Raw genomic sequence first — 16,485 nt, 5'->3', positions numbered from 1 at the left:
TCACAACACCAAAACAAACTACACATATCCTCTCACAACAGCACATGAAGGCTACCATCCGGAAAACATATCTACGATCAGCGGTGTAAACCGAACTGAATCCGCCAACAGCACATCACAGCTCTCTGTGTCTTTCCCCCGCTCAGTTCTACTTACTTACCATACCCTCTTGCTTTTCAGATCCGCTAGAGAGCCAGGGGACCACTCCGATGGTGACAGTGTGCAGTATAAATATCCTTTAACATAACATAGATTAGTTGTTTTCTCGTTCAGTACATATATCGGCTGAAGTGTAAATTAACTGGTTGTTAAAACTGCAGCTTTGTCTAGGGACAGTGTCGGAGAAAGTGCGTAATTAACAGTGACTTTATCTGCTACGGAGCCATGCCTTGTGTGGTCTCATGCATAGAATAGCATGAATGGAATAGTTAGGGGCCAAGAGTTCACAATCCAATGGAAAGGTCATCATCCGGGCAAAAAAAAGCCATTCAATTTCCTCTGCTGTTTTCTTCTCTGAGAACGTGAAGCCATTTATCATTTGATAATTGCACATTGTTCAAAGCGACTTCTCCCGACCCTTCGGCTGTGGTTTTGTATTTTATCAGCTCTTTACCTTCTGTAAATGGTGCATTATCGATTGTGTTTGTTACAGTAACCGTGTCCCTTCTTTCTATTCAAATAAACGTGTTTGGTCTGCCTCACATTACTCAAAAGAAACGTTTCAGTAGGTGGACAAAAGCGCAACAGCACTGATGAACTAGGCAGGCCATTGGTAATGTAAACTGGACTCGATTTGTAAAAGAAAAGCGTAAGGGTTTATTTGTTCTTTGTAAATCTTCCCCACCGCTGCAGGAGCAAAGACAGAGAAGCATATGTTTATTGCTAAGGCTTTGCATGAGTGTGGGCCTTTAGTGCAGATAATCCACTGCCAAGTATAGAACGTCTAAAATGGACAAGAGGAAGCACAATGATCTCATGCGACGTGATTTGCAATCTGACAATGATATCAGATTCACAAATGTCATGAAGGGAAAGATTTCTGAAGCCTAAAAAACCATTACTCGTTCACTCATAATATGCTTTGACAAGGTTTTCAAATCGAAATGTGGAGAAAACATTGCTGTATAACAAAACGCAGAATATGGTGTGCATACAAAGAGGTGCCTGTTTAAAATAGTTTAGTCAGAAATAAAACTTGTCTTCAATGGCAAAATGCAAATGTGCTCCTTTGCCACATTGCATTGCAGCTGCGTGGCCACATTGGAGCAGCGTGTATCTCCTGACCCTTTTCTTCCAGTTCTAAATCTCCCCTTATACAGAGAAATAAAGTTAACTCTGACCTTCTGTCTGCATCTTTGCTATCACTGTCACGTTCGGGGACCAATTGCCCTTCCTGGCCCATAGTTCTTGTTCTACCAAACATGAAGAAGGGAACTTTGATGATTTCTGACAGACTTTGCACCTTTTACTGCCCCCTCAGAGCAATACATAGACATTTTGTGAGTTGCTTTCGGCAGGCCATCCATTGTAAACGAGAAGGAATTGACTGGGTGACTTGTAGTGATCAAGCAAATATTTATTAGACAAGAGAAGTCAATTTTCTTCTCTCTGGCCCCTCCCTGCCTATTTATCTTCACTAGAGAATGACTTCTATCATCTTGCAAGTACTTCTTCTGAACTTGGTTCCCTAGACTTAAAACACACCTGGAAGTAGTGGAAAAGTGTGCCCCTGTGTGTATGTCAGGTCATGTTCCATCTTGTCTGCAGGAGCTGCTGAACCTCACAAACGCCCTGGAATGTATGTTCATCAACCGATTGAAAATACAGCTGAAATCCACACACTCCCGAGAGAAAGGGGAAGTAGATAAAATAAAAAAAGGCACAGACTTCCTGTCTTTACACTCGTGAATATCTGCAGAGGACGAGAAAGACAAGTAATTATTTCCACTCTCACAAACCATACCCACTTACTCTGCTCCCCAGACCACAAACAGTACCTGTGCAATCCTCTTTGACAGCTAAGAGGAAATGTAATGCTCTTTTTGATTCTGAGTCAGAACTTTTGCTTTAAATTGAATTCTCTTTGGCATTTCTTCACACTACTCCCAAAAAACGATTTGGCAATTAGAACTTGTCTTTGTCTGCTACATACTCATCTTGGTTACTCTCCAGATAACAAGAGACGAATTGCTGAACTTGAAACTTTAACTCTTAACTAAATCCAGATTCATGGAGAACGTAACCTTTTTTCTTCTTCTATCATTGCACAGACTGGCAAATACATAGGTTCACCGTTGCTTGCATTAGACATGAGGAAATAATAAACCACTTTTCATTTGTGCAGGTCCTGTGCACATTCGTCTCTACTGAACGGAATTCCCTCCCAGGCTCCGTTTCACTTGAAACTAGAATAGTGTTCACTTCTGCACACATGCGCGACTATTGCTGTGATCATTCACAAGGGCGAGTAAACACTCGTCTGTCAGCAACTACCTTAAGCGTGCGTACTGCCTCAGGAACTCTGTTTGCGGTTACTTTAGGTTCTTCAATACTCTTGCGGGCATAGGCTCTAAAAGTGTTTGAGTGTTCGTAAACTACTTCCACGCCTCGCCGCTACTCAAAGGATCATGCACACTGTGTTCAAGAGTTTGTTAGCTACTAGACACTAAGTCGCTACTCGGAGAGACATTCACACTCTCTATCTATACGATCTTCTTCTCTTGCTTGCGCTCGAAGCATTTAGAAAGCCTTTATTCCTGTCATTTACTTGAAAAGTGAAATGAAACATTCATACAAAGTTCTTGCTTTCCTAACTAAATACCTAAACTAAGAAACATTTAAACTGAGGTGAATAATGGTTCTCAAGAAAAAACTGGACTGTTTTCATCAGTAACCTATGGCGCTCCACTCCCACCAAATAAACTGCTTGTCTTGTCCCACACTGACTAGAGTGCTGCTCACAAAAGGATTTCAGAACTGGTACTTTAACTTATTTTTACTTGGCCTATTTTCCAGAGCTTCAAAGAAATAGAACCTCCCTGCTCAAGGACGGACAATGAAAGGCAGTTTAGAATGTTATTTCCAGTTCCAAGTTGCCCTAACCCACCAATCAGCTGCTGGGTTCTATCCTCTCCAATCAGCTACCAGATTCTTTACTGCCATGATGGCTTGGAAAGAACTCCAGCTGTGAATGAATAGCTAAGGACCAAACCCAAATGAATCAACAAAATAGATTTCTAAACAAAATCATACAAGTCAAATGTCTGAAGAATTACTCCCATGCTAGCTAGACCTGACAGTGTTGACTCATTAGAGAACACAATGTCCACCTTTGTTTAACACTGTACCTAAAATTACCTGCTTTATCAATGCATTCCTAACCTGAAAATACTTTAAGTGTTTTTGAGACAGCCTGAAATGTGCTGTAATGAAGCTAAAGTCATTCGGTATGTTCCCCAGAGAGCTGCAGTAGCTTATTTTTGGACTTTCAAAACATTTTGAAATCTGGTCCATATCCGGGTTTACTGACCAAGATCTTGCAGATAAAATCTGAAAGTCACAAAATTCTAATGGAAATTTCAGATTAACTGATAAAAGTGCTCTCCCATTGTCAAGGCCTATTATACATTTATTTATATGTGCGGGAAAGCCCCCTCTTCCCCCTTTGGCCTAAACTCTACACAATCTTGCTTTACTACGCCTAACCTTTTTTACTGATCCACGCACAATTTGAAAACAGTCCATTAATCTCCTGTTTCTGTCATAAACCTGTTGGTGAGCGCATCACATATATACGAATGTTAATAACATTTCATTGCATAGCCTGAGTATTCATAGTGTTACATTGTAAATCTGACTAAACATCATACTTCTTTGCTAGTCTGTCGGTTATTAGAATTTCTGGAAGAGTGCTGGCTTAATATCCTCTCCTGATGTGACTTTAAGAGAAAGGATATTTGCATTCCTTAGCCAACCATGAAATGTTGGTAAATATAGTGCAAATAGAAAAAAGGTAGGGGGAAATTCTGACAGGTGAACCTATGTATCTCAATGGCCATATTTTGAATGTGGAGGAGCTGTGGAGGATAAATGCCCAGCACTTAGCTGTAGGTTTGTCCTCCACATTACCCCCAAAGAATGGAGGATATGCTGCCGCCAGAATTACTGCTTGAAGTAAATCCCCATTGGAGACTCTATGAATAGGGATTAACACTGTCAAACCACCACTTGTAATCGGGTGGAATTACCACCCTCATGCGTGACGGTTACAGTATTTTAGTTTGGCAGTACTTCCTCTGGAAAAACTGAGACATCTATTGTCTTTTCCCCACATTAAGAAAATACAGCATTGAAATAGTCAAACAGTTGCATTGTAATAGTAACACTGGACATAAAGGGTGCTAGGTTGCAACATGGTGCGCAAGATATACAATAATGAATGTGTACATTGCACAAAAGTATTTTAAAAGTTTAGTAATTGCTAGACATTTATTTAAGAAATGTATATAATAACCAATTTATAAAAAGCATGCAACATATTGATTTTTTTAATGGTGGTGTAACTGTTTTTATAAATCAATACCATTCCTTTTTTTATGCCTAAATTAATTCTTATTTTTTGCATCAATGAATTTAAAATGGCAATTATTAAAACTGTACTAAAACAAAGCAATGGGTATTTATGTAGTACATATTCTGAAACCTAAATACCAACTCTTCTATAACAAGCAAGTGCCAAATTGAAAATAGCAATTAAGTTATTGTGTCTCTAATCAATTCTCCTTGTATATGAGTTTCTGTATGGCGTAGTACTAACAACATAGTTACCTATTATTGCAATTGTGCAACTTTGTTACATTTTAAATATACTATAACATGCACATTGTAAAGTAATGATGATAAATATTCCAGAAACCACTTCAGAAGATAACAACGAATGGATGGCATTAAACACAAATATATCATCCAGATAACATCGTACAGAAATACACCCTAAAACATATAGCTGCAACTATATAATAATTATCCTTGTTCATATGATTACCCACTGTTGAGATACCACAATTAATTAAGTTCATCATAAATAACCCGTGTGTACCTTGCATGCACCCTGCATGCAATTGGTAGAACAAGTAATCTCTGTGTACATGCCTGAAATCGCTATGTCCTACTCATGTGTGTAGAGCTCCCATCGGCATGCAAAATACTACTAAGATTTGATTTCCAGCGCCAGTGCTCCAAGTAAGATTTTTTGAAGTGGGAGTATTTTACTCCCTATTTATTATAAGTTGGGAGAACATTTTTTTTTTTTTCTGGGAGTAAAAAAGTGATTTCCGTTCCCATTCACAGTATTTTATAAGCAAGTAAAAATATTTGTAACTGTAACACAGAAATGTTTTTGTAATAAATACTTCTTTCCATCTAGTTATTCATGCACATTAAAAGATACACATGTACCTCTTCCGATCAGGCAGTAATAATAGTTTCTTCCTGTGGTACTTCGTTCAGTACTGGTCCAAACATTTTCATAACGCTGTTTTGGGTGACAGCAGGGACACAAGCACAAATGTGTCCATTTCTGATTTTTTTTGTTGGGGGTATTTATACTGCTTATTTAAATTCTTTTGGAGTATTTACCTATTTGTAGGGAGTAGAAATAGCTGATACACCACTTTATCTGTAGGGCTGTCCAGGGCTAAACCTTTCTTACTTAATACAATTTGGGTATGCACGTGCCCACAAATACTATCCAGGCAACCACTTTCTTGCATACATCATTCAACCATCAATAGGTCCCCATCCATTCTCTTTGCAGTTTTCCATTTAAAACGTTGTTCATGTGCCCCGCCAACGATACAATCCCTAATCTGATGCAACAATAAGGTGCTTCATCACTATTGTACAATGCACGTAGCTCTTGCTATGTATGGAGTAAGAGACACAGGACACTTTTGAACTCAAGTCCCACTTTATATGTGCAGGAATGACTGCTCTGTATTCAGTGTCCAAGAACAGGCCACAGCTTACCCAGTCACAACTAACCATGCTCAAGAGTAGCGCAATTTCTATCACTTGCTGAATCTATGGATTGAATGGGGATGTCATTTGTTGTCATATGAGGAATCTGTGGTGATGTTGGCCTTTCTGGTGTTATCTTTGTTGCCATGCGGTCTGACTAGAACATTATAGTTTCACTGCTTTTTAGGTTTTCATGGCCATTACGGAAATCTACACATGTGTACAGATACTAGCATTGCAGTATAGTATTTGGTGGTGCCGATAATTGGGTAAGTGATGTAAACACTTTCATAAATGTAAAATCAATGATGTTCAGATAAGGGCTAAAACTACTACCTCTGTCAAAAGATGGATCTAGATTTGGTACTATTGCCAACCCAATCTTTCTTTTTCTCTAGGCTTACAGCCTTTGTTTTAAGTTGTAGGATAGATTGTAGTGGTACAAACAGCCATGTAGGTGGAAGTAGGTTCCTTTATTAGACCTTAGGTACACAAGTTACAAGTGCAGGGGAAGGAGAAGACCCATTGGTCCCCACCACCCAGGTAGCTATCTCCCACTGTAGCTCCTGGCACCTATTGGAAGGAACCTTCCATGATATGCATTCATTCCATTACTCACTCATGACATCAGAGCAACAAGGTTAACATGCACGTAGAACGGAAGGGATACAAGGTACTACACACGTCTCTTTCTTACAGAAGAAAAACATACACAGGAAGAAGAGAAAGGGAAGAAGGGCATGATTCCACACACCTTCCTATCAACCACACAGTAGCCAGACTGATCATACTGAAGTCAGAGAAAGGCGGAGAGCAAAAGCACAGCAGATGCACTGCTATCTAGTAAGAGGTGAGGGACAGATAGAACTGAAAGAACAAACACCCCAATCAGATTCAGAGAACTGGGATCACATAGACAGGTGACCCATACAGACACAATGACAGGAGAGAAAACATTCAAAATCAGGACCACAATTCTCTGGAGGCCACAAACACCACCAACAACACTCTCTCAGCATACACACAACCTGACGAACCAAAATAAAAAATGGAAGTCACGTTAAACAGATGAACATATTACAGCAGCATGCACCATATATATGCGTGCATGCACTGACTCATGTCAATCCACTTACATTGTCAAATGGAAGCAATAAACACTGCAAGGCATAAACCATCTAAATGCGTGTATGCACTTACTGGTGTTATTTTCCACCTCTTTTACTCCAATATTTAAGTGAAAATCCCTTGAAATCGTGGGACCCACATAGCCATCACAGAATGTTTATCGCACTTCCTTTTTGGATATACCCCCTTGGAGAACTGGTGCATCCAATACCACCATCACAAACAAATTGCTTAACTGACCCCCTTCTTGACCAAATGTAAGGACACCCTCCCATCATAATTCATTATTTACCAAAGTTCAATTTCCTACTCCACAATGTTTAACCAACATTCCTATTATACGTGTTGTGTACTTTCTTTTAATTGCCAGGATTACGTTTGTCCTATAAAACATGCACACACAATAGGAAACGTTCTTGTGCTCCTTTTTCTATAAAGTACTGTGACATCAATCACGTAAGCCAAATGCACCACCTTTGTGGCAATACCAATCAACATTTGGAAGCCCCACATATTTAAAAAAAAAATTAGTTTAACCAAATGCACCACTATTGTAGCCTTAATGATGGTAATCAACATTTGGTGGCATGCTTTTGTTGTTATTATTGCCCATCTTCAAACACAATTATCAAGTTGACTTTCGCCATCTGGACCAAAACGCACACACTTTGCTGCTTTAATGAAATTTCTAGATCAACGCTGGGCCATCCCCCCTTTTTTTTTTTTAAGCCTCATGTACATGAAATCCACCTAATGTGTAAACTCACGCACACCATCAACACGAAATATGCAGTATACATCTTCTGAAAAGTCATGTCAGCATTGCAGCATGTTAGCATTAGCATTTTTCCCAATGTGCCATCTGAGAAGAAAAAAACGATTGTATAAGTGTTTGCCAGTATGGTTATTTAATACAAAAATGGGGCAGGGACTACATGGCATAAAATTAGTAAGAAATTCAATCTCATCTGAAAAGAAGACGATTCATAGTTTACAAGCACAGAAAGTGCCCTTATCTATTTACAATAATGACACGTCCTTCTTCTCTAGTCAGCTGCCCATGACACGCAGTAAATCGGGGATGTTCTCTCCTGAAATTCGGGAGACCGTCAACACTGCTGTTACAGTGTGTATTCAAATACTTTTCCAAAACGTTTTTTCTTTTAAACTTTCCTCAAAGCACATTAGCTCTTCCATATTTATTACATTTTTTATATTTATAATGCGCACTAGCAGCCCAGAGGCATCGAGGCGCTGTTCATGATAGTGACTTAGTTACATGGACAGTCATTTGCTCTAGGTTACAGTGAGTGTAACGTAATAAATTACAGTGCAAACCTAGAAACGATGCATAAGGGTGGTTACAGGATACAGTAACATACAGTGCAGGTGAAAGCTACGGCCCTTTCATACAAACAGTAGGGTTTTAACAGCTTTACAGAACGCTAGGTGTGACTCTGTGCTTCTGAGGCGAGGGTGGTAGGGAGTTCCAGTGGTTCGCTGCCATAAAAGGGAAGCTGGAGCCTCCTGCTCGAGCTCTCAGTGTTTTGGGCGTTGTGATTAAGTTGCTGTATGTGGTCCTGGTGGGTCTGCTCGTGATAGGTTTGGTGGTTCTCTGTGACAGGTACAAGGGGGGCAGTGTTACCGCAATGCTAAGTGTAGCACTCTGTTCACACATCTTCCGCCTTCAACATTGCAAAGACAATCAAGCAAGTTTTACTGTTACCGCTGCGGCCAGTTTAATGTAGATTACTCTGGACTAACGGAATACTCAGGCAACACCCTCATTAATGGTAATACAGCAGAACCTGGAGACTTCACAATATACTCAAATTAAATTGTTGACCAGAATAGCAACACCTACTAAAACGTGTCCTCTCTGTTGAAGACCTAGCACACAATGTGGAGGTTGTTAGAGCGTTGACTCTTATTCTTGGTCTACGGGATCAAAGTTGCATACAAACTGTGACTTCTCATTATGGAAGCAACCAGAATGACTCTGGGGCTAAACTTCGCAATCACATGTCACTGGCTCTTTAGACATGTAACTGGTTACTGGTGAAACAACACATTGAATTTGACTGTTTCTTCCATTAAGCACTTGGCGGACCTAGCCCAAAGTACCGCTCACCACTGCAAGACAGTTAAGAGTGGTATGCCACGGGAGATTATTTGTATTGGATCATATTTATAGGAAGGACAGGCACCATCACCCAAGAGTATTACAGTGTTTGGCCTTATAACTGATAGAAAGGAATTCTAAAAGAGTTTTACGGAAAAATGGATCAAGACATTTTCACTTTGTTTTGGACTATATAAAGATCCTTGATCTAATACATATTGAGTTGCAAAGAATTCCTGAATTTGTCAGCAATAGCCTTGCAGGGCTGTCCCAGAGTTATATATATATATATATTAAATGTGGCAATGGAAAAAGTATATTTGTTGGCGGATCTCTGAGAGCGGGATAACATCTTAGTCTTTACTAAAGGCAAGTAGGTGCCAAACCAAAAATGGCTTTGTCTTGTAGTACGAAGTTTGAAATTGATTCTGGATTTTTTGGGAGGGCCAATATAATTTATGAAGAATCTGGGTTGTGTGTACAGGGGAGTTGGTAACAATGCAAGCGGCTACAAATTGAAGGGCTTGCAAGTGTTGCACTGTGAAGTCCCCATTACAGTAATCCAAGTTGGCTCCTACTATAGAGCGAGTAAGGCGGGTATAACATTCGTCGACAGAAGTGGTATAGGTTGTCTTAATAACATTAGATAATAGTTGCAGGAGCTAATTGCCTGATTCGTCTGAGGGACCATCCCTAAGGTTTTCACTTTTATTTGGGAAGTAGTTTTATGTCGTGATAAGAACATTTCTAATGGAGTTCTTCCTCCCATGGATTCATCATCTTTGATAATTCCATCAGCAGTGCAGCCGTTTCGAAATTTCTCTGCTACCAGGGGGTGCAGCGTGGCTCAGCGGCATCTCCACCCGATACTTCTAAGCACCCTGTGCTGGACATTACTTTTGGGTCCGTCTATGTCAAGGTGCCGTGCCCTGTGACCTCAATTCCTTCTGTCCGTGCACTTCGGGAACATGGGTTTCAAACCTTGCATGAATGGCGGCTGGCAGATGTTGGGGATGAAAGAAGGTTTCCATATAGGAGGAGAGTGATGGAACTGATATGCCGAGAAAGTGGAAAGGGATGGTATTAAACCTATTTTCCTGGTCCCGAAGAAACAAAGAGGGTCGCATCAAATACTGGATCTGAGGCTTCTGAATTTCTATCTGGGAAAGGACAAATTTCAGATGCTCTGAGACCTCAATCTGCAGGATTGATTGGTGTCACAGGACCATTAGGATGCCTACTTCTACATTTCCAAATGATCCAAAGCACAGAAAGTACCTGAGGTTCGCAGAAGGCCAACATTATTAACAGGGTACTGCCATTCAGTCTTTTTTGGTGACCAGGGTTTTCACCAAAATACTGGCAGTAGAAGGGGCTCACCTTAGGAGGGTGGGCATTCACGTCTTTCCATACTGGGATGACTAGCTCGTCCAAGCTTGCTCCCTAAACCAGGCCTCAGCCCATTTGTGCCACACATGCAGCCTGTTGCACAGCTCCGGCTTTTCCCTGTGCTTCAGAAAAACACATGTTTCACTGTCTCAGTCCCTCCATTTTATCTGGGCGGTCTTGAACACTCGTCTGGACAGAGCCTTTCCTCCTGTGGACTGAGTGATGAACATCTCTCAGATGTAACATGTCTTCCAGTCATCCCCAGGGACAAGTTCCTGTGTTGGCTTTTCTACATCTGCTGGGTCTCATAGCCACTTACATTCTAGTGGTACCACAGGCCCAATTACGCATGTGCAAATAACAAAAAGTGAGGAGATAACTGAGTGTGGTGCGCTCAACTTCCTGGAGTCTCGTCCAAATGCAGCAGAAAGTACACGCTCACTACAGGCAATCACTTGGGATTATCCCTGCAACTCAGATCTGAAGGTATTGATACCTTTATATAAAGAGGAATTGGTAACACAGACTGGCCACTGCGCCCTTCCAACAACTTTCACCAAGGCATCCAAGCCATGACCTCAGATGATATAATGTAGTGGCCTTTTGATAGAGGAACCATTTTGCATTGCAGTATCTACTTTTCACAGCCAAGAAACTCACCTTATGATTCACTAGGGGATCTGGCCCAGAATGATTTCACTGCCTTGAGAACAACCTAATGGTCGAAACACGCATCGGCCTGTGCTGAAGAATAAATCACCTCGCACATATACAATGGCTTCATCTATATATATTCTCTGATGTTGTTATGGATTTTGTAAAATAATTTAAAGTATTGATTACTGTAATTTAGGTCTATTTGCTCAGCATAAGTACACACCTCCACTTCCACTGTCAATTACGCATGTGGTTGCTTCAGTGGCTGCTCCATTGCCAGTGGTTGCAGCTTCAGGGCCACATTTCAGATCTTCTGCAGTTATCAAGTCGAGATGCTCGAGACCTTGTATGGTGGTCCTTAAGGGATAACTTGCTGAAAGGTGTGTTGGTCTGTCAACCCTGGCCTCGGGAGATGGATTTCACGGATGTCTCTCTGACAGGTTCAGGTGCTCACCTGTTGGGTCTGACCGCGAGTGGATTGTGGTCTCCCATGCAGTCTCAGATGTACATCAATTTGCTGGAGTTGAGGGTAATCAGGCTGGCTGTATTCTCCTTTTAAAATGTCAACTCCCAAGTCTGAAAGGTGCCAATTTAGAATCTAAGGCTTCATATTTTGATTATAAAGCATAATAGTGACTTCATCTGTATTGCTTGCACCAACCCATCACCAGAAGTATAGGAGTAACACTGCTAAATGGTTAGACCTATCTCTGGGTACATTTTGTTGGAATATGGGTGAAATATTTAGTGTAATGGCTGCATCAAGGCTTCCCCCCCTTATTGTGGGTTGGATTCACTGCTAGAAAGTGAAATTCAAGGTGCATAAGTGTTTCTCTTAGAGATTGTGCTTGTGTGACCGGCAAATCTGTTAAAATCCCCTAGTAAGCTATAAATCTCTTTCTGTTTAGAGTTGTAAGAATGGTCTCCTAAAGAGCCTTATTAAGAAAAGTAAAATTGCAATGAGGTGGAACATATAGAGTAAGATATTTGGCATACTCCTCTATGTTTAATTGGACCTCCAATGCTTCATATTGAATGCCGCAGCCTTCAAGAGACTTGAGCATGGAGGAAAAAGCATTCCTGTTCCAGGCTTGAAATTGGAAAACATGAGCCAAGCCCAAAGGAACTAAAGGCAATACAAAAGATTCTGTAAACTACTTAAAACTGACTTCCACTCCCAAGCCTTTATCTCTTTTCCCTCTTGCCCCGACTACTGCGCTCAGATGCTGACATACACTGGATTTGCATTCTCATGAGTAAGATTCCCAGCTGTTCATGTCAACATTCGTAATTCGTTGTAGTAACTACAATTTATATTTATTGTCCTGGCTTGTTGAGCATGCAATTGGCTATCCTACTGTGAACAGATCTCTATACCCCCCACTCTTCCCACAAACGCGCCAGTGTCACCTGTTCTCCTCATCCCAACTCCCTTCCCTTCACTGTTGCGCCATGAAATAGCAAATGTGTGCCTTTAAAAATCATCAATGTAATAAAAATAAAACGAAAACCCAAATGACATTTGGTGCTTTATGCACAAGACCCCAAACCCGGCATGCTGAGCTCATTACGAAATAACTATCTTCAGTGCCTCATCGAAAACCAGGGACTTTTTCAAGAAAGAGCATCATGAGCCTGGCAATGGCGATAGCTACAGTTATGCTGATACTTTAAATGGTGCATTTTTTAAAAACTATATTGGTTTTCCCATAATCTTAATCTCTTTCGGTTTCGCTGTTTCATTGAATTTGTAAATGTTCTTTTTTCTTATTTACGAAGGACAAGTGTTCTAAAGTGTATCTAATTATCATAGTCCTTTATGCCACCAATGGAATTGATGACTAAATGTAAATTCACAAGTGAATTAACTTTTAACTTGTGTTGCTTTATATTCATCTCAAGACATTCACTCTACCTTGATTGTATCATATTATCTGAATGATAAAGTGTCTAGTTAGCTGTTCAGCCAATTACAATGTGAACCATTCGATGATTAAAAAAACGGAATGTCTTGTTTTGAATACAATTTGCTACTGGGTGCAAGAGGAAAGAGCCGGAAGAATTGCCCAAGACAGCCAGATTATAAGATATTAGTACCCGGCACGCGTGGCGCAACACGAATACAGCGTGGTGATTGGCTCATTTGAGAGCCATACCACACGGTATTCCCTTGTACGCCATGCGTGCCGGGTACACTGTTCCCGGCGAGGGGTGTGGCAGCCCCTCAGCCAATGAGGAGGCTCGAAACGGGGCAATCCCCGCTCCGAGCCTCCCCATGGCTGGAGGCTTCCTTCGTCCCCTGCCGGTGACTCAGGTAAGATATGTTTTTTTCCCCTTTCTTCCTCCCTACTCCCACCCCACCTCACTTGCCTTCTATCCCGCGGTCTCCGGCAGAGGACGATGGAAACCTCCACCCGTGTGGAGACTAGGAGCGGGTCCATCCCCGATGCAAGCCTCCACACGGCTGGAGGCTTCCATCGTCCCCCGTCGGAGACTGTGGTATGTTTTGTTTTTCTTCCTTCCCCTTCCCCTCCCTTCCGCCCTCCCAACCCCACTTACCTTCTTTTTTCTTCTGGTCTTGTGAGCGAACGTGCTGGGAACACTTCTGTTCCCAGTACGTCCGCTCCCGATGGCCAGCCATGGAAAGGGAAAACGGACTACGTGTTCCCTTTCCCGGCGGCCATTTTATGTTCATTTGTTTTTTTTGTTTTTTTTTCTGTTTCGAAACACGCGAAACAGAAAAAAAATGCTATTAGTACCCCGGTCTAAGACCCGAGGGTACTAATGGGTACTAATGACCCCGTTTAATAAGACCCAAGGCGGCAGGCCTATACCGCCCCACGGTAATGCCCCCGGGGCTTCGTTAAGGCCTTCGCTACACTCAGGCCTGTAACTACGCCCCGGGGGCATTACCTGGAGCAGTATTAGCCCGCCGCCTCAGGTCTTATTGCCACAATAATACAAACAATATAACATTGAGTAGATCATGAGCGATCAGAAAACAGGAAGATTGTTTTGAAATAACTATAACAATTAAAATGTTATTTGTGGTTTTCCTGAGTACACTAGAAATGACAAGATTATTCAACATAATCAAACACATGGAAAACCCACAAAGTTTAGAAAACCCTATATAGTCATTCTAAGTAGTGAAATACAAGTGCTTTATTTATGTATTGTGTATGCGGTAATAGGCTTAAGCACAACTATGTATAGTGCTCTGCAAAATGTTTAATGTAAACTTGAAATAGCATATTCCAGGATCCTACTTCCATATGTGGTGGACCTGCCCCCGAGTGAAGGAGTTCTGGACCCTTTGCTTAGCTACCATAAAGGATGTCACCCAGGTGATCATTCCGCTCACGCCCGAACCGGTCCTCCTAGGGATTCCACTGCCAGGTTCGAACCCGCGGTCGGGGAGAAGAGCTGCCCTGGTGTCCCAGTTCTTGTTAGCGGCTAAGATCACAGTGGCCCGCACCTGGAAGTCTGCTGACGGACCCTTGATGGCCCTTTGCTGGGTTAAACTCTGGGATATTTTGATAGCCGAGAGGGTCACGGCGGCCAAAGCGGGACTGCTTCACCGATTTCGAGACATCTGGGCGCCAGTACTGGACTATGACCTGAACTACCCGGCCCTGACCCACAAACCACGCCTGATTGCAAGAGCCCTTCACGCCATGGATGACCCGCTACCACCACCAGACCAGTCCGATTGAGGCCTGAGAACTATGCTCGCCGGGGAACGCTTGGGATGGGAGAAGGAGACTCTGGGTTTGCACAATTTGAGAAGCTTCAACTGCCGACACCCGTTGCTTAAATCGCAGACCCATATGATCACTGAATGTCAACAATTAGATCTTTACCAACATTTGGCTGATGAAAATGCAAATTGTTACCCAAAGAGTTAATTTGATGCTTCAAATGGATTCCTCCTCTATGGTGATATCCGATTCACAGCGCAGCTGTTCTTCTGGAACTTTTCCACCATCAGGGGGCACAATGCAGCTCTGTGTCGGCTCCATGTTTGCTCCGCCCAATGCCTCTACATGGCTTGTGCCGGAAATTTGGTCAGGGCTAATATATATTGATGTGCCGTGCCCCGTGACCTCAGTTCCTTTTTGCCATGCACTCTGCTCGCTTCAGGAATGCGTTCATCTGAATCTTCGAATTAGTCGTTGTCATGCCCAACCTTGCGAAGGCCTTGGCATTCAAACCATGCGCGGATTGTGACCAGCAGATGTCAGTTTCAGATCCTCACCGGACTTGTTTATACTGCTTGGACGAGGAGCACGACACCCAGAATTGTGGACCATGTCATTCCATGCACCTGAAGGCCCTCTGGCAACAGGCGGTCAAACGCATTACCTTCATCACAAAACAAAGGGTGAGGATGCGCTGTCTCATTTAAGGTCAAACAACGGGAGCATTGGTTCGAGGAGAGTTCCCATTTGCGCAAGGAAAAGAAGCAGCCCCACAAGAGATCCCGCTCTCTGAGAGGACCCTTGCACCGGCATTATTCCTCCTCTTCCAAGAGTGCCCCAAAGGTTCTTTGGAACTAGTTCATGTACCTTTTCTAACCAAATCCACTCTGAAGGAATCAGAATGATTACACGTAAAGATTCCTGACATGTTTGTCAAGTCGTCAACAGCCTCTGCGCCTTCAGCTCCAGTGATGCTGGCTTCAGTCTTGGCACTGACGGGACCCAGCACATCTTCTGCGACTTGCAGGATAGGCATTCGGGCCTGTCCAAAAAGAGGGTAGAGATTCCATGCCACCCTACACCGTATTCAGGCATCAAGATTTTGGCACTGGTCCCGACTTCGTCTTCAATGTTTTTGGCACCACAGGCACTAAAGGACCGACAGAATATGCTCCTCTTCCCTTGAAACCCTTCATGCCAATGACGTGTGACATATATGGCGAAGAAAGGGACCAGGTGCCCTTCGGGTTTGATCCCTTGGTCTCCGGGGAAAAGAGCAACTTCCTGGAGGAGTTCTAGGAAGAGAGTGAAGACCTCCAAGAAGCTGGTGGTCTTACACACCTCCCCAGAGCTGGACATTCTTCCAGCTCCTACCCCCGGTGAGCCTCAAGCATCTTTTTATAGGCTTATGGTGAAGGTGGCCAATACTCTGGTATTCTCTGCTCGGTCCAGGCCAAAAATACAGTTTGA

At 42.4% G+C, this 16,485-nt stretch overlaps 1 protein-coding gene across 4 annotated transcripts in view; it reads left to right on the top strand.

Moving 5' to 3' along the window:
• The window catches only part of MTA3 (metastasis associated 1 family member 3), a 1,736,304-nt gene that overhangs the window by 1,267,982 nt on the left and 451,837 nt on the right, over positions 1-16,485 (top strand). The gene's annotated exons all lie outside the window — the stretch shown is intronic.

Source organism: Ambystoma mexicanum, chromosome 4q (genome assembly GCF_040938575.1).
Source record: "Ambystoma mexicanum isolate Mex_15411 chromosome 4q, UKY_AmexF1_1, whole genome shotgun sequence".
Lineage (NCBI taxonomy): Eukaryota > Metazoa > Chordata > Amphibia > Caudata > Ambystomatidae > Ambystoma > Ambystoma mexicanum.
The sequence above is the reverse complement of the archived record's forward strand: the minus strand, read 5'-3'. Positions and strand labels throughout refer to the sequence as shown.